Raw genomic sequence first — 23,724 nt, 5'->3', positions numbered from 1 at the left:
CACCAGGAAAGAACCAGCTCTCTGCTCTGCCCCAAGGGGATAATGGGATGGATTGAAGGGCTCTTCTCCTCTCCAAAACACATCCCCCACTCTGCTCTTGCGCTCCCTGGCCTTGAGATCAGCTCCTGCTGCTCAAGGTAGGCACTGAGCCTGTGCTTGCGCCCAGCCGCTGATCTGCTCTCTCGGTGTTCTCCAGCTCACACAACTGCGCTAGAGGCACGGGGAGAATCAATGGACATGGAACAACGCAGAGAGCTGAACAGCAGCCCAGTGTTGAGCCTCAAGCCCAAGGAGCCTTCACTGGGAGATGATGGAACTGCGACGCTTGCGGTTGCCCTGGCCCTGAGCATGGAGGGTGATGTCAGCAGCCTGGACAGTTCCAGACCAAATTCATATCCCCCTCAGCATCTCTTGGGGCACGAAGGCCAAAGAAGTGCTGATGACCGGAGGGCCAAGCTCAAGAAGATGGTGCACAAGGCTGAAAGCATCAAGACTGTGAAAAGCATTGTCCCACACCAGCCCCAGCCTGCCTGGCTGAAGCATGTGGTAGAAAAGACACCCTCAAGCTGGGATCAAGAGATGGAGTCACTTTTATACTCAGAAGGATTAAACCCCTGGGCTGCAGCTGGTGGATTAAAACGTGCTGACGATGCCTTCATCACTGGACAACACAGAGATGAGGAGGAAGGTCCAGCTCCCAAGAAGCACTACGTCAGGACGCACAAATGGCACAAGAAGAAGGACAGCCAGTATCGGGTTGGATATAATCAGCTTTTCTACGAGGTTTGGAGACCTGTGAAAGTGGAGCAAAGGTCCATATCTGACCAGGGTCTAAACAGGAACCTGGATTTTCTCTCTGACCCCTTGGTTCAGAGCCGCCCCGCTGCGAGCCGCAGAGGAGGAGCCACGGCTGAAGAGGAGCATTCCTCTATAGACAGGCACCTCCTGACCATCCGTGAAACCCCAGAGGAGGAAGACGACATGCTCCTCAATAAACCTTGGAGCCCCCAAAGTCCAGACCTTGCACCAGTTCCAAAAGAACTGGAAACCAATGTTGATCAGCACTGGCAGTTGCTGGAGGCACACAAAGGCCTGCGGGCATTCATGGCCCACGTGGAGCGAGCTCTAAGGAAGGACTGCAGCCTGCCCCAGCTCAAGCAGGCCTGTACCAAGATGGTCTTGAAGACCAGGCTGCTTCTCAACGTGCTCAGGGAGAGAAAAGAGAACCAGGGAGCCTATGATCCCATGGAGCAGTGTCGTCTGCAAGAGAACATGATCATTCACATGGCCTTGGGGAAGGGCAAGAAACTCACAGAGAAGGTAGGAGAGCTGCAGGCACTGCTGCGTGTGTCCTTCTAGGCAAGGGAGAATGGAAGGAAGGAGAATGGAAGGAATCCTCTTACCCCTGTGATCTTCCTTCCTTTCCTCACAGCAGAAACTAGAGGCTGTGGTGTACGTGAGAAAGTTTGTGGTTTTGCTGTTTTTCTTCATCTTCGTTTTGCTGATACCAAGGTGTATCTTCCACGTAAGTCAATATCTTGTTTGACACACAGCTGTCTGTCTTGTAGCTGCAGTGCCCAGATGCCCCTGCATTGCTGGGTAGCACAGGAGATGTTTTTCCAAGCCTGGAGCTTGTGGCAGCATCCACAGCACCCAGCTCAGCAGGGCCCAGCCTGCCTGGGGGAAGCTTGTCCTATCTTCTCTCCCAGCTCTCCCCAGCTCTGCTTTGCTCTCCTGCCTTCAGCCACACAGCAATGAGAGCTTTTGCCCTCTCTTGTCTGGCAGAGTTTTTATTACAGGGAAACTGACGTTACAAATCTCCCATTTTCCATCCCCAGAAGCGCTCCCGACGTGGCCCACATGACTCCCTACCCGATCACACCAGGGAATCGTGGCTTAGAAGGTAACTGCTCCCTGCCCATGCCACTGCTTTGCCACCAAGAGTCTTTCCTGCACAGAGCAACTCCTCCTGGAGCCCCGCAGCACTGGGCACGGCCAGGGGCTCCCACGCCAACCAGCCCTTCCCACACCGGCGCTGGGATGGATGCCTTGGGCTCCGGTGCACTCCCAAATTTCTGTGAGCACGACCAATACCTCTGTGTTCCCACCACGGTCTCCTCTGCTGATGGCTCTGCCCAAATTTTCGCTGCTCCCTCCCCACAGTGGCTGGTGTGGAACTCACTCCCATCCTCTCCAGTTGCCTTTTGCATGCAGGGCATATTCCCTGCATTGCCAGCCATTGCCATCCCTGCTGGGGCTCCCCATCTTCTTCTTTAGGCTCTGCGGATGCACCCCTGAGCAGGAAGAGGTGCTGGCACCTGCTGCAGCCCTCCCTGCCAAACCTCCCTGCTTACAGACCAGGAGCAGGGCCCTCTGGGGATGATGGGATGTCCAGAAGCCTTTTTCTCCCCATTCACCTCGCTCACTCAATCGCTTTGTAGCGTTGGAAATGCCCCTTCCCAACTCCTCCAGCAGCGGCTTCCCAGACAGGGCAGAGCACAGGCAGCCCTGTTGCCCCCAGCCTCCATCACCAGCTGCTTTCTTTTTTTCCTCCCTATTTTCCCTTTCTGATTTTTTCAGGTTCTGTATAAAACTGCCACAGAGAGGGAGGAAGGATAAGAAGGAGGCGCAGAATGTAGAGCAGAATAGGGCAGGGAGCCCCTCTGAGTGTTGCTCCTGTTTCCCTCCTATTCATGGCGCTTCCCAGTGCTGCTCCCCGTTTACGAAGTCTGAATTGCTATGGATTCAACGCATCAGGGATGCCTATGAGTACCAGAGAAAAGCATCCCAGGAAGACACAGAAGAAGTGTGAAGAAGTAAGGAGGAAGACTTTAAGGAAGTTAATGAGATGCCAGCAATTTTTCCCCTCCCCTTTTAGCTGAGGCTCACTTTGGATGCTGTTTCATTGGCTGTTGTTATACTGTTAGATGCTTTTTCCTTGACTGTTATTTTCATTCTGAGGAAAAGCCAGAGGGTGCTGCAGGCAAGCACAAGCTCTGGACACCGAGAGGAGGCATCGGTACCTCAGGGTTTTCCTCATCCCATGTTGCAATGTTCTCCCTGCATTCAATAAAAACAAAGTTTGTCCTTGTTCTTCCCGGTGTTGCCGATGTATTTGTAAAAGCAGTTTCTCTTCTCCTTCATGGAATTGGCCAAATTCAGTTCCAGCTGGGACTTTACTTTTCTACCTTTCTCCCTGCATGCCCCAATGACATCCCTACCATCCTCCGGTGGTGCTGCCCTTCTTGCAAAGCTGTAAATTGTGTGTTTTCCCTGAGTCCCAGGCAAAGCTTCCTGCTCAGCGGCTCTGCTTCCTCAGCAGCTCGTCTTTGGGCACACGGGCAATTTCCTCATGGAAAGGGTGGTCAGGCCTCGGCAGGGGCTGCCCAAGGAGGTGGTGGACTCGCCGGGCCAGGAGGGGTCCAAGGAAGTGGCTGGAGGTGGCACTGAGTTCTCCGGCCTGGCTGGCAAGGTGGGGATCGGGCACAGGATGGACGCTCTGAAGGCGGAGGTCTTTTCCATCGTCAGTGACTTTGGGGGCTCTGTGACTCTGTGGCCAGGCCGGGAGGCCACCTTGCCCCAATCACCGCGGGAGCCGCCCCGGCCCGAGAAAAGCCAGCGAAAGGCTCATCAGTTTAGTGAAAGAGAGGGAGAGATGCCTCCCCGGTCACCATCATGGACAGAACAGACAGAACTTGGGGATATTCATTACATTTATTGCCAAGAAAATCAGAGCAGGATAATGAGAAGCAAAAGAAATGTCAACAGCACCTGCAGCCCCAAACCCATGGCAAAACCTGGCCACACAAAGCCAATACAAATGGGAATGGCTCCACAGTGACACAGAGCAGGCTTAGATCCTGTGTTCGGGAGAAATTCTTCCCTGTGAGGGCAGGGAGTCCCTGGCACAGGGTGCCCAGAGCAGCTGTGGTGCCCCTGGAGCCCTGGAAGTGCCTAAGGCCAGGTTGGAGGGGGCTTGGAGTAGCCTGGGAGGACAGGTGAAGGTTTCCCTGCCATGGCAGTGGTGGCAGTGGATGGAGCTCAAGGCTCCTTCGAAGCCAATCCATTCCATGATTCCAAAGATTGACGGCTCTGAGACAGAGTCATTTGGTGACATCATGGCCTGAACTGCTGTTTGCTGCGAGTTCTAAAGCACCACCACGGTGACACAAGCAATGCTACAGTGACATGAGAAGGACCACTGTGACATCGGCAGCACCACTGTGACACAGGAACTGCCACAGCTCCAGCTCAGGTCTGCATCCCAGGTGACTGCAGCCAGTCCTGCCTCGCCATGGACCTGGTGATGCGTCTCGTGTGCGCTCTGCTCCTGCTGGCCCTGCTGCTGGCAGTAGCCCCCTCCCCGGGAGCTGCCAAGGAGCTCTGCCCAGAGCCCTGCCGCTGCCCAGGCCGTCGGCAGCTGAACTGCGGCCACGCCGGCCTGGCCACCGTGCCCCCGGCCAGCCGCCGCCGAGCCCTGACCGTGCTGTGAGTCCCGCGGCCCCACAGAGCCCTGCAGCTGCCCCTCCTCAGCTCCCTGTGTCTGCAAAGCCCACCTGGGACACCCGGGGCACTCCCTGGCCACAGATGGGGGGGCCTGAGCTCGGCATCAGGGTGAAGCCAGGCTGGGCACACTGTGCCTTCTCCAGGCAAAGCCCGCTTCCAGCTCAGCAGGCCAATGGCAGGGAAATGGCTTTTCCTGAGGGGGGACCGGGTCTTTTGTCTCTTTGCAGAGATTTCACTGGCAACTCCATTGCTACTGTTGGAAAACAAGCCTGGAAGGACTACCCATGGACTGAGACCTTGTAAGTGCCCTACAGTGTTTCAAATGTCAGGAGTTTTGAGATTTTGCCTCCTTTGGTCTGGGGCTGGAGCAGCTGCCCCCACTCCACCCACTTCCATTGGTATTCAAAGCTCGGCTGCTCTGCAATGAGGGCTGCGAATCACCACAGCTTCCCAGCAGGGCAAGAACTGCTGCGAGTCTCTTGCAGCCCAGGGCACCATCCCTGTGTCTGTCTGCCCAGGGATCAAGCTGTGCTCAGCTTCAGCCGGCCAGGAGCAAGGGCCTGCTCTGGCCAGGAGTGGGGACGATCCCTGCAGGGACCCAGAGCGATGCTTCAGTCGTGCTGCTGCAGGAGATTTTCCCAGGACGATCCCATTTGCTGCAGGCCAGTGGCCGCTGTCACAATGTCCCTGTGTCTCCTTGCAGAGTGCTCAGAGACAATGAGCTGCGGGCTGTGAAGAGCCATTCCCTGGAGGGGCTGTTCCTGCTGAAGCACCTGTAAGCACTGTGCCCTGCCCAGGGCGGAGGGCTCCCTGGGGCCCTGCTTCTCAGGCCGCCGGGCACATGGTGCCCTTTGTCCCTCCTGGGATGCAGGCTGCAGAGGCAAGTAAAAGGGACAGGGGAAATGGAAGTGACATTTGTTGTTCTAACTGCAACAGGGATTTGTCCTGCAACGAGATCCTGTCCATTGAGGAACGGGCTTTTGAGCCACTGCCTTTCCTGAAGTTTCTGTGAGTGATCAAGTTTCTTTCTGGTGTCTTCAGCTCAGCCTTTGCACTGGGAAGCCTTCCTGTGTAGGAAAATGCTCCTGTTCCCCTAAATCTGCCCTGCCCAGAGCCCAGCTGAGCTGCAGAGGTCAATGCCGATGGCTGGAAGGCCACGCCAGGGCACAGACCCCAGGGAGCTTGTCCACACGCAGCCATCAGAGCAGCCAGTTCTTGCAGCCTTGGCTGCATCGTGGAACAGAAAGAGAGTTCAGCCTTTGCTTCCTCTCCTGGGCAGGCTAGAAACACTGAGAAAGCAGCAGTTTCCTCCCGTTTCCACTTTGGCTTTGCACCTTTCCTGCAAAGAGATCCCGCTTTGCCCCCTCTTTCTGTAGGGCAGGCCCGATTCCTGTGTGTGACCTCCTCTTTCCCCAGAAATCTCTCCGGGAATGGCCTCACACGGATCCGCAGCGGCACTTTCCAGGCCTGGCATGGGATGCAGTTCCTCCAGGAGCTGTAAGTGGCACCAGGGCTAAAGGCCCGCCAGGGCGAGTCTCTGCAGGGTCTCTGCCGGGTCTGTGGGCAAAAGCAGACTTGCCCTGGGGAAAGTCCTGATTCTGACAGTGGATGTCAGCCAGGGAGCACCAGGAGTGTGCAGCTGCAAAGGCCCTTTCTCCTGCCCTGCTCACCCCCTGCAAGGCTTCCTTGAAAGCCGCCAGGCCGTCCCCACGTGCCCGGCACACGCAGCTCACATCCTCACCATCAGCCCTGACAGAGCTCTGTATTTTCTCAGGATCCTCAGCCACAACCCACTGGCTGTCATTGCTGACGCTGCCTTCTTCAAGCTGCCCTCCGTGAGCTCTCTGTAAGTATTGGCTCATCTGGAGCAGATCCACAGAGACCTGTGTCTCTCTCGAGCGCCCTGTTCTCAGGAAAGCAGCGCAAGTGCCCGAGCAAATCTCCCCCTTGCCCAGCCTGAGTCTGCTGGAGACACAACGAGCCCGGCTCCAGCAGAGCACGGCAAAGGCCAAGTGGTGCTGGTGTGTCCCCAGCTGTACAGCAACCCAGGAACTGGGACACAAACTTTCAGGGATGAGAGCCCATCCAGGTCTAGGGCCAGGTGGAGAGGCCGCAGGGCTCTGGGAATAAACTGCACTCGTGCCAGCAGCTCCAGGCTCCTGCCTGCTTCAGGGACTCGGGTGCCCTCAGGGGAGAGCAGCAGGAGAGTCGGGAGAGGGGCAATCCTTTCTGGTGGCATCTGTCTGCCACGAGAGCTGCAGGATTGCCCTCCTGATTCCCACGGGCTGGCTTAGAGCAGGGCGAGGCAGAGGGAAGCTGGGCTCCAGAATGGCTTCTCTTGGAGCAGGCAGAAGTGGATGCCTCTGCAGGCAGCACCAGCATCATCAGGGCCCTGGGCCCTCTGCTCTCAGAGCAGAGTTCTGGCAATGTCACCGTGGAATTTCATGAGCTCTTTCCAATGCTTGCAGAGACCTGAGTGCCACCCAAGTGACCCCACAGACGCTGCTGCTGCTGCTGCAGTCCACAGTGAGCTTGGAAACCCTGTGAGTGTGTGCGACTGAGCCCCAGCCACCAGCAGGCCCGCAGTGCTGGGACAAGGGCTCTTCTTGGGAAACAAATCCGTGTGCCACACAACCAGAACAAGCCCAGTAAGCTCCAGAGTTGCTGTTCCTTCTGGGAACGTGCCAAAACTCACTGGCTCAGAGGCAGAATCTCACCTTTCGGGTGACTTGCTGCAGGTTTCTCACAGGGGAGTTGGAACTTCAGGCGGGTGCATTTCTGTGTCATGTGGTATTTTGGGAGCACTTCTACTTTCCAGGTTAAAATCCCCTTTTCAATGTTTGGCATGGGGAGTCAGGGGCCTTTCCCAGAGCTGTGGCACACAGTTAGGCACAACCCCCATGTGTGGTATCCAGGCATTCCCTGAGCTGGGCTCTGATGGAGCCATGGACTGGGTGGCCAGGTGTTCCTGCAATATCCCCTCTTGTCTTTAGCCAAGTGCCCAAGGAGGCGGCCTGCTGCCTGTGCCAGGAGCGTCCCCGGCCTGAGAGCCCCTGCAGGACCATCCAGTTCCCGTGCCAGAAGCTGTGCAGCACCAGCGCCCCGCAGTGCGGTTGGTGTCCGGAGGGGCTGGGGGAGCTCAAACTGCCACTTGGCCTGAGGCTGGGGAGATGCTGCAGCACTGCCCTGTGCTGCAGGGGGGCTCCTGATCTCCCCTTGGAGTACAGGCTTTGGACAAAACACCTTGGGATGGGAAGTTCCTGGGGATTGTACATAGCTTGTGTGTCACATGCTGCCTGGAGGAGGAACAGCTCGCTGGGCCCACCAAACCTACGACTTCCCTATCCACACCATGTCCCCCAGGCAAGGAAAGCAGGAATGCCCCGTGCCCTTCCCTGGTGCTGGAAGGCAATGTCTGCCCATAAAGAGATCTGGTGATTCCCCGAACAGCCTGGATTCTGTGCCACCCCACTGGCCACTGCAGGACAAAGGGCAGGGCCCGTGATGCGCTCTGCAGGCTGAACAGCAAGCACTGTCATCCCCGCCTTGGCCTGTGCAGGGCGAGCAAAGCACCGTCCTGCTCTAGCTGGGCACAGGGCACAGAAAATCCTGTCCACAGCAGGGCCAGGCAAAGAGATACCAGCCAGGTTTCCAAGGTCCCCAGAGAGCTCACTTCTCTCACTGGCTCAGCCCCAGCTTTCCCATAGCACAGGCCCAGAGCTCTGGCGCCCTTGAGGAAGATTTTCCTGGTGTAACAGCTTGAGCTGCTGCTCTTGGGAAGGGCCCCGGAGCAAAGGAGTCCCTGGGCTTTCTTCCCCTGCCAGTCTGTGCCCCCGTTGCAGTGCTGATCTTTCCTCTGGGGTCTCTGGCTCTTCACTGGCTCCTGCAGAGCAACTCAAGCCTGCTCTTCTGGAGCTGTGGCAACCTCTGTGACAGCCAACCCATTCCCCAGGGATCTTTCCTTCCCGTCCAAACAGAACCCCAGGAGACACCAGGAAAGAACCAGCTCTCTGCTCTGCCCCAAGGGGATAATGGGATGGATTGAAGGGCTCTTCTCCTCTCCAAAACACATCCCCCACTCTGCTCTTGCGCTCTCTGGCCTTGAGATCAGCTCCTGCTGCTCAAGGTAGGCACTGAGCCTGTGCTTGCGCCCAGCCGCTGATCTGCTCTCTCGGTGTTCTCCAGCTCACACAACTGCGCTAGAGGCACGGGGAGAATCAATGGACATGGAACAATGCAGAGAGCTGAACAGCAGCCCAGTGTTGAGCCTCAAGCCCAAGGAGCCTTCACTGGGAGATGATGGAACTGCGACGCTTGCGGTTGCCCTGGCCCTGAGCACGGAGGGTGATGTCAGCAGCCTGGACAGTTCCAGACCAAATTCATATCCCCCTCAGCATCTCTTGGGGCACGAAGGCCAAAGAAGTGCTGATGACCGGAGGGCCAAGCTCAAGAAGAAGGTGCACAAGGCTGAAAGCATCAAGACTGTGAAAAGCATTGTCCCACACCAGCCCCAGCCTGCCTGGCTGAAGCATGTGGTAGAAAAGACACCCTCAAGCTGGGATCAAGAGATGGAGTCACTTTTATACTCAGAAGGATTAAACCCCTGGGCTGCAGCTGGTGGATTAAAACGTGCTGACGATGCCTTCATCACTGGACAACACAGAGATGAGGAGGAAGGTCCAGCTCCCAAGAAGCACTACGTCAGGACGCACAAATGGCACAAGAAGAAGGACAGCCAGTATCGGGTTGGATATAATCAGCTTTTCTACGAGGTTTGGAGACCTGTGAAAGTGGAGCAAAGGTCCATATCTGACCAGGGTCTAAACAGGAACCTGGATTTTCTCTCTGACCCCTTGGTTCAGAGCCGCCCCGCTGCGAGCAGCAGAGGAGGAGCCACGGCTGAAGAGGAGCATTCCTCTATAGACAGGTACCTCCTGACCATCCGTGAAACCCCAGAGGAGGAAGACGACATGCTCCTCAATAAACCTTGGAGCCCCCAAAGTCCAGACCTTGCACCAGTTCCAAAAGAACTGGAAACCAATGTTGATCAGCCCTGGCAGTTGCTGGAGGCACACAAAGGCCTGCGGGCATTCATGGCCCACGTGGAGCGAGCTCTAAGGAAGGACTGCAGCCTGCCCCAGCTCAAGCAGGCCTGTACCAAGATGGTCTTGAAGACCAGGCTGCTTCTCAACGTGCTCAGGGAGAGAAAAGAGAACCAGGGAGCCTATGATCCCATGGAGCAGTGTCGTCTGCAAGAGAACATGATCATTCACATGGCCTTGGGGAAGGGCAAGAAACTCACAGAGAAGGTAGGAGAGCTGCAGGCACTGCTGCGTGTGTCCTTCTAGGCAAGGGAGAATGGAAGGAGAATGGAAGGAATCCTCTTACCCCCGTGATCTTCCTTCCTTTCCTCACAGCAGAAACTAGAGGCTGTGGTGTACAGGAGCACATTTGTGGTTTTGCTGTTTTTCTTCATCTTCCTTTTGCTGATACCAAGGTGTATCTTCCACGTAAGTCAATATCTTGTTTGACACACAGCTGTCTGTCTAGTAGCTGCAGTGCCCGATACGCCTGCATAGCTGGGTAGCACAGGAGATGTTTTTCCAAGCCTGGAGCTTGTGGCAGCATCCACAGCACCCAGCTCAGCAGGGCCCAGCCTGCCTGGGGGAAGCTTGTCCTATCTTCTCTCCCAGCTCTCCCCAGCTCTGCTTTGCTCTCCTGCCTTCAGCCACACAGCAATGAGAGCTTTTGCCCTCTCTTGTCTGGCAGAGTTTTTATTACAGGGAAACTGACGTTACAAATCTCCCATTTTCCATCCCCAGAAGCGCTCCCGACGTGGCCCACATGACTCCCTACCCGATCACACCAGGGAATCGTGGCTGAGAAGGTAACTGCTCCCTGCCCATGCCACTGCTTTGCCACCAAGAGTCTTTCCTGCACAGAGCAACTCCTCCTGGAGCCCCGCAGCACTGGGCACGGCCAGGGGCTCCCACGCCAACCAGCCCTTCCCACACCGGCGCTGGGATGGATGCCTTGGGCTCCGGTGCACTCCCAAATTTCTGTGAGCACGACCAATACCTCTGTGTTCCCACAACGGTCTCCTCTGCTGATGGCTCTGCCCAAATTTTCGCTGCTCCCTCCCCACAGTGGCTGGTGTGGAACTCACTCCCATCCTCTCCAGTTGCCTTTTGCATGCAGGGCTCATTCCCTGCATTGCCAGCCGTTGCCATCCCTGCTGGGGCTCCCCATCTTCTTCCTTAGGCTCTGCGGACGCACCCCTGAGCAGGAAGAGGTGCTGGCACCTGCTGCAGCCCTCCCTGCCAAACCTCCCTGTTTACAGACCAGGAGCAGGGCCCTCTGGGGATGATGGGATGTCCAGAAGCCTTTTTCTCCCCATTCACCTCGCTCACTCAATCGCTTTGTAGCGTTGGAAATGCCCCTTCCCAACTCCTCCAGCAGCGGCTTCCCAGACAGGGCAGAGCACAGGCAGCCCTGTTGCCCCCAGCCTCCATCACCAGCTGCTTTCTTTTTTTCTCCTTATTTTCCCTTTCTGATTTTTTCAGGTTCTGTATAAAACTGCCACAGAGAGGGAGGAAGGATAAGAAGGAGGCGCAGAATGTAGAGCAGAATAGGGCAGGGAGCCCCTCTGTCTGTTGTTCCTGTTTCCCTCCTATTCATGGTGCTTCCCAGTGCTGCTCCCCATTTACAAAGTCCGAATTGCTATGGATTCAACGCATCAGGGATGCCTATGAGTACCAGAGAAAAGCATCCCAGGAAGACACAGAAGAAGTGTGAAAAAGTAAGGAGGAGGACTTTCAAGAAGTTAATGGGATGCCAGCAATTTTTCACCTCCCCTTTTAGCCAAGGCGCACTTTGGATGCTGTTTCATTGGCTGTTGTTATTCCCCCATTTGCTTTTTCCTTGACTGTTATTTTCATGCTGTTATTTTCATCCTGAGGGAAAGCCAGAGGGTGCTGCAGGCAAGCACAAGCTCTGGACACCGAGAGGACGCATCGGTACCTCAGGGTTTTCCTCATCCCATGTGGCAATGTTCTCCCTGCATTCAATAAAACCAAAGTTTTTCCTTGTTCTTCCCGGTGTTGCCGATGTATTTGTAAAAGCAGTTTCTGTTCTCCCTTATGGAATTGGCCAAATTAAGTTCCAGCTGGGCCTTTACATTTCTACCTTTCTCCCTGCATGCCCCAATGACATCCCTACCATCCTCCGGTGGTGCTGCCCTTCTTGCAAAGCTGTAAATTGTGTGTTTTCCCTGAGTCCCAGGCAAAGCTTCCTGCTCAGCGGCTCTGCTTCCTCAGCAGCTCGTCTTTGGGCACACGGGCAATTTCCTCATGGAAAGGGTGGTCAGGCCTTGGCAGGGGCTGCCCAAGGAGGTGGTGGACTCGCCGGGCCAGGAGGGGTCCAAGGAAGTGGCTGGAGGTGGCACTGAGTTCTCCGGCCTGGCCGGCAAGGTGGGGATCGGGCACAGGATGGACGCGCTGAAGGCGGAGGTCTTTTCCATCGTCAGTGACTTTGGGGGCTCCGTGACTCTGTGGCCAGGCCGGGAGGCCGCCTTGCCCCAATCACCGCCGGAGCCGCCCCGGCCTGAGAAAAGCCAGCGAAAGGCTCATCAGTTTAGTGAAAGAGAGGGAGAGATCCCTCCCCGGTCACCATCATGGACAGAACAGACAGAACTTGGGGATATTCATTACCTTTATTGCCAAGAAAATCAGAGCAGGATAATGAGAAGCAAAAGAAATGTCAACAGCACCTGCAGCCCCAAACCCATGGCAAAACCTGGCCACACAAACCAAATACAAATGGGAATGGCTCCACAGTGACACAGAGCAGGCTTAGATCCTGTGTTCAGGAGAAGTTCTTCCCTGTGAGGGCAGGGAGTCCCTGGCACAGGGTGCCCAGAGCAGCTGTGGTGCCCCTGGAGCCCTGGAAGTGCCTAAGGCCAGGTTGGAGGGGGCTTGGAGTAGCCTGGGAGGACAGGTGAAGGTTTCCCTGGCCTGGCAGTGGTGGCAGTGGATGGAGCTCAAGGCTCCTTCCAAGCCAATCCATTCCATGATTCCAAAGATTGATGGCTCTGAGACAGAGTCATTTGGTGACATCATGGCCTGAACTGCTGTTTGCTGCGAGTTCTAAAGCACCACCACGGTGACACAAGCAATGCTACAGTGACATGAGAAGGACCACTGTGACATCGGCAGCACCACTGTGACAGAGGAACAGCCACAGCTCCAGCTCAGGTCTGCATCCCAGGTGACTGCAGCCAGTCCTGCCTCGCCATGGACCTGGTGATGCGTCTCGTGCGCGCTCTGCTCCTGCTGTCCCTGCTGCTGGCAGTAGCCCCCTCCCCGGGAGCGGCCAAGGAGCTCTGCCCAGAGCCCTGCCGCTGCCCAGGCCGTCGGCAGCTGAACTGCGGCCACGCCGGCCTGGCCACCGTGCCCCCGGCCAGCCGCCGCCGAGCCCTGACCGTGCTGTGAGTCCCGCGGCCCCACAGAGCCCTGCAGCTGCCCCTCCTCAGCTCCCTGTGTCTGCAAAGCCCACCTGGGACACCCGGGGCACTCCCTGGCCACAGATGGGGGGGCCTGAGCTCGGCATCAGGGTGAAGCCAGGCTGGGCACACTGTGCCTTCTCCAGGCAAAGCCCGCTTCCAGCTCAGCAGGCCAATGGCAGGAAAATGGCTTTTCCTGAGGGGGGACTGGGTCTTTTGTCTCTTTGCAGAGATTTCACTGGCAACTCCATTGCTACTGTTGGAAAACAAGCCTGGAAGGACTACCCATGGACTGAGACCTTGTAAGTGCCCTGCAGCCTTTCAAATGGCAGGAGTTTGTGGATTTTGCCTCCTTTGGTCTGGGGCTGGAGCAGCTGCCCCCACTCCACCCACTTCCATTGGAATTCAAAGCTCAGCTGCTCTGCAAGGAGGGCTGTGAATCACCACAGCTTCCCAGCAGGGCAAGAATTGCTGCGAGTCTCTTGCAGCTCAGAGCATGATCCCCGTGTCTGTCTGCCCAGGGATCAAGCTGTGCTCAGCTTCAGCCGGCCAGGAGCAAGGGCCTGCTCTGGCCAGGAGTGGGGACGATCCCTGCAGGGACCCAGAGCGATGCTTCAGTCGTGCTGCTGCAGGAGATTTTCCCAGGACAATCCCATTTGCTGCAGGCCAGTGGCCGCTGTCACAATGTCCCTGTGTCTCCTTGCAGAGTGCTCAGAGACAATGAGCTGCGGGCTGTGAAGAGCCATTCCCTGGAGGGGCTGTTCCTGCTGAAGCACCTGTAAGCACCGTGCCCTGCCCAGGGCGGAGGGCTCCCTGGGGCCCTGCTTCTCAGGCCGCCGGGCACATGGTGCCCTTTGTCCCTCCTGGGATGCAGGCTGCAGAGGCAAGTAAAAGGGACAGGGGAAATGGAAGTGACATTTGTTGTTCTAACTGCAACAGGGATTTGTCCTGCAACGAGATCCTGTCCATTGAGGAACGGGCTTTTGAGCCACTGCCTTTCCTGAAGTTTCTGTGAGTGATCAAGTTTCTTTCTGGTGTCTTCAGCTCAGCCTTTGCACTGGGAAGCCTTCCTGTGTAGGAAAATGCTCCTGTTCCCCTAAATCTGCCCTGCCCAGAGCCCAGCTGAGCTGCAGAGGTCAATGCCGATGGCTGGAAGGCCACGCCAGGGCACAGACCCCAGGGAGCTTGTCCACACGCAGCCATCAGAGCAGCCAGTTCTTGCAGCCTTGGCTGCATCGTGGAACAGAAAGAGAGTTCAGCCTTTGCTTCCTCTCCTGGGCAGGCTAGAAACACTGAGAAAGCAGCAGTTTCCTCCCGTTTCCACTTTGGCTTTGCACCTTTCCTGCAAAGAGATCCCGCTTTGCCCCCTCTTTCTGTAGGGCAGGCCCGATTCCTGTGTGTGACCTCCTCTTTCCCCAGAAATCTCTCCGGGAATGGCCTCACACGGATCCGCAGCGGCACTTTCCAGGCCTGGCATGGGATGCAGTTCCTCCAGGAGCTGTAAGTGGCACCAGGGCTAAAGGCCCGCCAGGGCGAGTCTCTGCAGGGTCTCTGCCGGGTCTGTGGGCAAAAGCAGACTTGCCCTGGGGAAAGTCCTGATTCTGACAGTGGATGTCAGCCAGGGAGCACCAGGAGTGTGCAGCTGCAAAGGCCCTTTCTCCTGCCCTGCTCACCCCCTGCAAGGCTTCCTTGAAAGCCGCCAGGCCGTCCCCACGTGCCCGGCACACGCAGCTCACATCCTCACCATCAGCCCTGACAGAGCTCTGTATTTTCTCAGGATCCTCAGCCACAACCCACTGGCTGTCATTGCTGACGCTGCCTTCTTCAAGCTGCCCTCCGTGAGCTCTCTGTAAGTATTGGCTCATCTGGAGCAGATCCACAGAGACCTGTGTCTCTCTCGAGCGCCCTGTTCTCAGGAAAGCAGCGCAAGTGCCCGAGCAAATCTCCCCCTTGCCCAGCCTGAGTCTGCTGGAGACACAACGAGCCCGGCTCCAGCAGAGCAAGGCAAAGGCCAAGCGGTGCTGGTGTGTCCCCAGCTGTACAGCAACCCAGGAACTGGGACACAAACTTTCAGGGATGAGAGCCCATCCAGGTCTAGGGCCAGGTGGAGAGGCCGCAGGGCTCTGGGAATAAACTGCACTCGTGCCAGCAGCTCCAGGCTCCTGCCTGCTTCAGGGACTCGGGTGCCCTCAGGGGAGAGCAGCAGGAGAGTCGGGAGAGGGGCAATCCTTTCTGGTGGCATCTGTCTGCCACGAGAGCTGCAGGATTGCCCTCCTGATTCCCATGGGCTGGGTTAGAGCAGGGCGAGGCAGAGGGAAGCTGGGCTCCAGAATGGCTTCTCTTGGAGCAGGCAGAAGTGGATGCCTCTGCAGGCAGCACCAGCATCATCAGACTCTCAGAGCAGAGTTCTGGCAATGTCACCGTGGAATTTCATGAGCTCTTTCCAATGCTTGCAGAGACCTGAGTGCCACCCAAGTGACCCCACAGACGCTGCTGCTGCTGCTGCAGTCCACAGTGAGCTTGGAAACCCTGTGAGTGTGTGCGACTGAGCCCCAGCCACCAGCAGGCCCGCAGTGCTGGGACAAGGGCTCTTCTTGGGAAACAAATCCGTGTGCCACACAACCAGAACAAGCCCAGTAAGTTCCAGAGTTGCTGTTCCTTCTGGGAACGTGCCAAAACTCACTGGCTCAGAGGCAGAATCTCACCTTTCGGGTGACTTGCTGCAGGTTTCTCACAGGGGAGTTGGAACTTCAGGCGGGTGCATTTCTGTGTCATGTGGTATTTTGGGAGCACTTCTACTTTCCAGGTTAAAATCCCCTTTTCAATGTTTGGCATGGGGAGTCAGGGGCCTTTCCCAGAGCTGTGGCACACAGTGAGGCACAACCCCCATGTGTGGTATCCAGGCATTCCCTGAGCTGGGCTCTGATGGAGCCATGGACTGGGTGGCCAGGTGTTCCTGCAATATCCCCTCTTGTCTTTAGCCAAGTGCCCAAGGAGGCGGCCTGCTGCCTGTGCCAGGAGCGTCCCCGGCCTGAGAGCCCCTGCAGGACCATCCAGTTCCCGTGCCTGAAGCTGTGCAGCACCAGCGCCCCGCAGTGCGGTTGGTGTCCGGAGGGGCTGGGGGAGCTCAAACTGCCACTTGGCCTGAGGCTGGGGAGATGCTGCAGCACTGCCCTGTGCTGCAGGGGGGCTCCTGATCTCCCCTTGGAGTACAGGCTTTGGACAAAACACCTTGGGATGGGAAGTTCCTGGGGATTGTACATAGCTTGTGTGTCACATGCTGCCTGGAGGAGGAACAGCTCGCTGGGCCCACCAAACCTACGACTTCCCTATCCACACCATGTCCCCCAGGCAAGGAAAGCAGGAATGCCCCGTGCCCTTCCCTGGTGCTGGAAGGCAATGTCTGCCCATAAAGAGATCTGGTGATTCCCCGAACAGCCTGGATTCTGTGCCACCCCACTGGCCACTGCAGGACAAAGGGCAGGGCCCGTGATGCGCTCTGCAGGCTGAACAGCAAGCACTGTCATCCCCGCCTTGGCCTGTGCAGGGCGAGCAAAGCACCGTCCTGCTCTAGCTGGGCACAGGGCACAGAAAATCCTGTCCACAGCAGGGCCAGGCAAAGAGATACCAGCCAGGTTTCCAAGGTCCCCAGAGAGCTCACTTCTCTCACTGGCTCAGCCCCATCTTTCCCATAGCACAGGCCCAGAGCTCTGGCGCCCTTGAGGAAGATTTTTCTGGTGTAACAGCTTGAGCTGCTGCTCTTGGGAAGGGCCCCGGAGCAAAGGAGTCCCTGGGCTTTCTTCCCCTGCCAGTCTGTGCCCCCGTTGCAGTGCTGATCTTTCCTCTGGGGTCTCTGGCCCTTCACTGGCTCCTGCAGAGCAACCCAAGCCTGCTCTTCTGGAGCTGTGGCAACCTCTGTGACAGCCAACCCATTCCCCAGGGATCTTTCCTTCCCGTCCAAACAGAACCCCAGGAGACACCAGGAAAGAACCAGCTCTCTGCTCTGCCCCAAGGGGATAATGGGATGGATTGAAGGGCTCTTCTCCTCTCCAAAACACATCCCCCACTCTGCTCTTGCGCTCCCTGGCCTTGAGATCAGCTCCTGCTGCTCAAGGTAGGCACTGAGCCTGTGCTTGTGCCCAGCCGCTGATCTGCTCTCTCGGTGTTCTCCAGCTCACACAACTGCGCTAGAGGCACGGGGAGAAACAATGGACATGGAACAACGCAGAGAGCTGAACAGCAGCCCAGTGTTGAGCCTCAAGCCCAAGGAGCCTTCACTGGGAGATGATGGAACTGCGACGCTTGCGGTTGCCCTGGCCCTGAGCACGGAGGGTGATGTCAGCAGCCTGGACAGTTCCAGACCAAATTCATATCCCCCTCAGCATCTCTTGGGGCACGAAGGCCAAAGAAGTGCTGATGACCGGAGGGCCAAGCTCAAGAAGATGGTGCACAAGGCTGAAAGCATCAAGACTGTGAAAAGCATTGTCCCACACCAGCCCCAGCCTGCCTGGCTGAAGCATGTGGTAGAAAAGACACCCTCAAGCTGGGATCAAGAGATGGAGTCACTTTTATACTCAGAAGGATTAAACCCCTGGGCTGCAGCTGGTGGATTAAAACGTGCTGACGATGCCTTCATCACTGGACAACACAGAGATGAGGAGGAAGGTCCAGCTCCCAAGAAGCACTACGTCAGGACGCACAAATGGCACAAGAAGAAGGACAGCCAGTATCGGGTTGGATATAATCAGCTTTTCTACGAGGTTTGGAGACCTGTGAAAGTGGAGCAAAGGTCCATATCTGACCAGGGTCTAAACAGGAACCTGGATTTTCTCTCTGACCCCTTGGTTCAGAGCCGCCCCGCTGCGAGCAGCAGAGGAGGAGCCACGGCTGAAGAGGAGCATTCCTCTATAGACAGGTACCTCCTGACCATCCGTGAAACCCCAGAGGAGGAAGACGACATGCTCCTCAATAAACCTTGGAGCCCCCAAAGTCCAGACCTTGCACCAGTTCCAAAAGAACTGGAAACCAATGTTGATCAGCCCTGGCAGTTGCTGGAGGCACACAAAGGCCTGCGGGCATTCATGGCCCACGTGGAGCGAGCTCTAAGGAAGGACTGCAGCCTGCCCCAGCTCAAGCAGGCCTGTACCAAGATGGTCTTGAAGACCAGGCTGCTTCTCAACGTGCTCAGGGAGAGAAAAGAGAACCAGGGAGCCTATGATCCCATGGAGCAGTGTCGTCTGCAAGAGAACATGATCATTCACATGGCCTTGGGGAAGGGCAAGAAACTCACAGAGAAGGTAGGAGAGCTGCAGGCACTGCTGCGTGTGTCCTTCTAGGCAAGGGAGAATGGAAGGAGAATGGAAGGAATCCTCTTACCCCCGTGATCTTCCTTCCTTTCCTCACAGCAGAAACTAGAGGCTGTGGTGTACAGGAGCACATTTGTGGTTTTGCTGTTTTTCTTCATCTTCCTTTTGCTGATACCAAGGTGTATCTTCCACGTAAGTCAATATCTTGTTTGACACACAGCTGTCTGTCTTGTAGCTGCAGTGCCCGATACGCCTGCATAGCTGGGTAGCACAGGAGATGTTTTTCCAAGCCTGGAGCTTGTGGCAGCATCCACAGCACCCAGCTCAGCAGGGCCCAGCCTGCCTGGGGGAAGCTTGTCCTATCTTCTCTCCCAGCTCTCCCCAGCTCTGCTTTGCTCTCCTGCCTTCAGCCACACAGCAATGAGAGCTTTTGCCCTCTCTTGTCTGGCAGAGTTTTTATTACAGGGAAACTGACGTTACAAATCTCCCATTTTCCATCCCCAGAAGCGCTCCCGACGTGGCCCACATGACTCCCTACCCGATCACACCAGGGAATCGTGGCTGAGAAGGTAACTGCTCCCTGCCCATGCCACTGCTTTGCCACCAAGAGTCTTTCCTGCACAGAGCAACTCCTCCTGGAGCCCCGCAGCACTGGGCACGGCCAGGGGCTCCCACGCCAACCAGCCCTTCCCACACCGGCGCTGGGATGGATGCCTTGGGCTCCGGTGCACTCCCAAATTTCTGTGAGCACGACCAATACCTCTGTGTTCCCACAACGGTCTCCTCTGCTGATGGCTCTGCCCAAATTTTCGCTGCTCCCTCCCCACAGTGGCTGGTGTGGAACTCACTCCCATCCTCTCCAGTTGCCTTTTGCATGCAGGGCTCATTCCCTGCATTGCCAGCCGTTGCCATCCCTGCTGGGGCTCCCCATCTTCTTCCTTAGGCTCTGCGGACGCACCCCTGAGCAGGAAGAGGTGCTGGCACCTGCTGCAGCCCTCCCTGCCAAACCTCCCTGCTTACAGACCAGGAGCAGGGCCCTCTGGGGATGATGGGATGTCCAGAAGCCTTTTTCTCCCCATTCACCTCGCTCACTCAATCGCTTTGTAGCGTTGGAAATGCCCCTTCCCAACTCCTCCAGCAGCGGCTTCCCAGACAGGGCAGAGCACAGGCAGCCCTGTTGCCCCCAGCCTCCATCCAGCTGCTTTCTTTTTTTCCTCCCTATTTTCCCTTTCTGATTTTTTCAGGTTCTGTATAAAACTGCCACAGAGAGGGAGGAAGGATAAGAAGGAGGCGCAGAACGTAGAGCAGAATAGGGCAGGGAGCCCCTCTGAGTGTTGCTCCTGTTTCCCTCCTATTCATGGCGCTTCCCAGTGCTGCTCCCCGTTTACGAAGTCTGAATTGCTATGGATTCAACGCATCAGGGATGCCTATGAGTACCAGAGAAAAGCATCCCAGGAAGACACAGAAGAAGTATGAAGAAGTAAGGAGGAAGACTTTCAAGAAGTTAATGGGATGCCAGCAATTTTTCACCTCCCCTTTTAGCTGAGGCGCAGTTTGGATGCTGTTTCATTGGCTGTTGTTATTCCCCCGGTTGCTTTTTCCTTGACTGTTATTTTCATGCTGTTATTTTCATCCTGAGGGAAAGCCAGAGGGTGCTGCAGGCAAGCACAAGCTCTGGACACCGAGAGGAGGCATCGGTACCTCAGGGTTTTCCTCATCCCATGTTTCAATGTTCTCCCTGCATTCAATAAAAACAAAGTTTGTCCTTGTTCTTCCCGGTGTTGCTGATGTATTTGTAAAAGCAGTTTCTCTTCTCCTTCATGGAATTGGCCAAATTCAGTTCCAGCTGGGACTTTACTTTTCTACCTTTCTCCCTGCATGCCCCAATGACATCCCTGCAATCCTCCTGTGGTTCTGCCCTTCTTGCAAAGCTGTAAATTGTGTGTTTTCCCTGAGTCCCAGGCAAAGCTTCCTGCTCAGCAGCTCTGCTTCCTCAGCAGCTCGTCTTCGGGCACACGGGCAATTTCCTCATGGAAAGGGTGGTCAGGCCTTGGCAGGGGCTGCCCAAGGAGGTGGTGGACTCGCCGGGCCAGGAGGGGTCCAAGGAAGTGGCTGGAGGTGGCACTGAGTTCTCCGGCCTGGCCGGCAAGGTGGGGATCGGGCACAGGATGGACGCTCTGAAGGCGGAGGTCTTTTCCATCGTCAGTGACTTTGGGGGCTCCGTGACTCTGTGGCCAGGCCGGGAGGACGCCTTGCCCCAACCACCGCCAGAGCCGCCCCGGCCTGAGAAAAGCCAGCGAAAGGCTCATCAGTTTAGTGAAAGAGAGGGAGAGATGCCTCCCCGGTCACCATCATGGACAGAACAGACAGAACTTGGGGATATTCATTACCTTTATTGCCAAGAAAATCAGAGCAGGATATTGAGAAGCAAAAGAAATTTCAACAGCACCTGCAGCCCCAAACCCATGCCAAATCCTGGCCACACAAAGCAAATACAAATGGGAATGGCTCCACAGTGACACAGAGCAGGCTTAGATCCTGTGTTCAGGAGAAATTCTTCCCTGTGAGGGCAGGGAGTCCCTGGCACAGGGTGCCCAGAGCAGCTGTGGTGCCCCTGGAGCCCTGGAAGTGCCTAAGGCCAGGTTGGAGGGGGCTTGGAACAGCCTGGGACAGGGGAAGGTTTCCCTGGCCTGGCAGTGGTGGCAGTGGATGGAGCTCAAGGCTCCTTCGAAGCCAATCCATTCCATGATTCCAAAGATTGACGGCTCTGAGACAGAGTCATTTGGTGACATCATGGCCTGAACTGCTGTTTGCTGCGAGTTCTAAAGCACCACCACGGTGACACAAGCAATGCTACAGTAACATGAGAAGGACCACTGTGACATCGGCAGCACCACTGTGACACAGGAACTGCCACAGCTCCAGCTCAGGTCTGCATCCCAGGTGACTGCAGCAAGTCCTGCCTCGCCATGGACCTGGTGATGCGTCTCGTGCGCGCTCTGCTCCTGCTGGCCCTGCTGCTGGCAGTAGCCCCCTCCCCGAGAGCGGCCAAGGAGCTCTGCCCAGAGCCCTGCCGCTGCCCAGGCCGTCGGCAGCTGAACTGCGGCCACGCCGGCCTGGCCACCGTGCCCCCGGCCAGCCGCCGCCGAGCCCTGACCGTGCTGTGAGTCCCGCGGCCCCACAGAGCCCTGCAGCTGCCCCTCCTCAGCTCCCTGTGTCTGCAAAGCCCACCTGGGACACCCGGGGCACTCCCTGGCCAGAGATGGGGGGGCCTGAGCTCGGCATCAGGGTGAAGCCAGGCTGGGCACACTGTGCCTTCTCCAGGCAAAGCCCGCTTCCAGCTCAGCAGGCCAATGGCAGGGAAATGGCTTTTCCTGAGGGGGGACCGGGTCTTTTGTCTCTTTGCAGAGATTTCACTGGCAACTCCATTGCTACTGTTGGAAAACAAGCCTGGAAGGACTACCCATGGACTGAGACCTTGTAAGTGCCCTGCAGCCTTTCAAATGGCAGGAGTTTGTGGATTTTGCCTCCTTTGGTCTGGGGCTGGAGCAGCTGCCCCCACTCCACCCACTTCCATTGGAATTCAAAGCTCAGCTGCTCTGCAAGGAGGGCTGTGAATCACCACAGCTTCCCAGCAGGGCAAGAATTGCTGAGAGTCTCTTGCAGCCCAGGGCACCATCCCTGTGTCTGTCTGCCCAGGGATCAAGCTGTGGTCAGCTTCAGCCGGCCAGGCGCAAGGGCCTGCTCTGGCCAGGAGTGGGGACGATCCCTGCAGTGACCCAGAGCGATGCTTCAGTTGTGCTGCTGCAGGAGATTTTCCCAGGACGATCCCATTTGCTGCAGGCCAGTGGCCGCTGTCACAATGTCCCTGTGTCTCCTTGCAGAGTGCTCAGAGACAATGAGCTGCGGGCTGTGAAGAGCCATTCCCTGGAGGGGCTGTTCCTGCTGAAGCACCTGTAAGCACCGTGCCCTGCCCAGGGCGGAGGGCTCCCTGGGGCCCTGCTTCTCAGGCCGCCGGGCACATGGTGCCCTTTGTCCCTCCTGGGATGCAGGCTGCAGAGGCAAGTAAAAGGGACAGGGCAAATGGAAGTGACCTTTGTTGTTCTAACTGCAACAGGGATTTGTCCTGCAACGAGATCCTGTCCATTGAGGAACGGGCTTTTGAGCCACTGCCTTTCCTGAAGTTTCTGTGAGTGATCAAGTTTCTTTCTGGTGTCTTCAGCTCAGCCTTTGCACTGGGAAGCCTTCCTGTGTAGGAAAATGCTCCTGTTCCCCTAAATCTGCCCTGCCCAGAGCCCAGCTGAGCTGCAGAGGTCAATGCCGACGGCTGGAAGGCCACGCCAGGGCACAGACCCCAGGGAGCTTGTCCACACGCAGCCATCAGAGCAGCCAGTTCTTGCAGCCTTGGCTGCATCGTGGAACAGAAAGAGAGTTCAGCCTTTGCTTCCTCTCCTGGGCAGGCTAGAAACACTGAGAAAGCAGCAGTTTCCTCCCGTTTCCACTTTGGCTTTGCACCTTTCCTGCAAAGAGATCCCGCTTTGCCCCCTCTTTCTGTAGGGCAGGCCCGATTCCTGTGTGTGACCTCCTCTTTCCCCAGAAATCTCTCCGGGAATGGCCTCACACGGATCCGCAGCGGCACTTTCCAGGCCTGGCATGGGATGCAGTTCCTCCAGGAGCTGTAAGTGGCACCAGGGCTAAAGGCCCGCCAGGGCGAGTCTTGCAGGGTCTCTGCCGGGTCTGTGGGCAAAAGCAGACTTGCCCTGGGGAAAGTCCTGATTCTGACAGTGGATGTCAGCCAGGGAGCACCAGGAGTGTGCAGCTGCAAAGGCCCTTTCTCCTGCCCTGCTCACCCCCTGCAAGGCTTCCTTGAAAGCCGCCAGGCCGTCCCCACGTGCCCGGCACACGCAGCTCACATCCTCACCATCAGCCCTGACAGAGCTCTGTATTTTCTCAGGATCCTCAGCCACAACCCACTGGCTGTCATTGCTGACGCTGCCTTCTTCAAGCTGCCCTCCGTGAGCTCTCTGTAAGTATTGGCTCATCTGGAGCAGATCCACAGAGACCTGTGTCTCTCTCGAGCGCCCTGTTCTCAGGAAAGCAGCGCAAGTGCCCGAGCAAATCTCCCCCTTGCCCAGCCTGAGTCTGCTGGAGACACAACGAGCCCGGCTCCAGCAGAGCAAGGCAAAGGCCAAGCAGTGCTGGTGTGTCCCCAGCTGTACAGCAACCCAGGAACTGGGACACAAACTTTCAGGGATGAGAGCCCATCCAGGTCTAGGGCCAGGTGGAGAGGCCGCAGGGCTCTGGGAATAAACTGCACTCGTGCCAGCAGCTCCAGGCTCCTGCCTGCTTCAGGGACTCGGGTGCCCTCAGGGGAGAGCAGCAGGAGAGTCGGGAGAGGGGCAATCCTTTCTG

Source organism: Taeniopygia guttata, chromosome 13 (genome assembly GCF_048771995.1).
Source record: "Taeniopygia guttata chromosome 13, bTaeGut7.mat, whole genome shotgun sequence".
NCBI lineage: Eukaryota > Metazoa > Chordata > Aves > Passeriformes > Estrildidae > Taeniopygia > Taeniopygia guttata.
The sequence above is the reverse complement of the archived record's forward strand: the minus strand, read 5'-3'. Positions refer to the sequence as shown.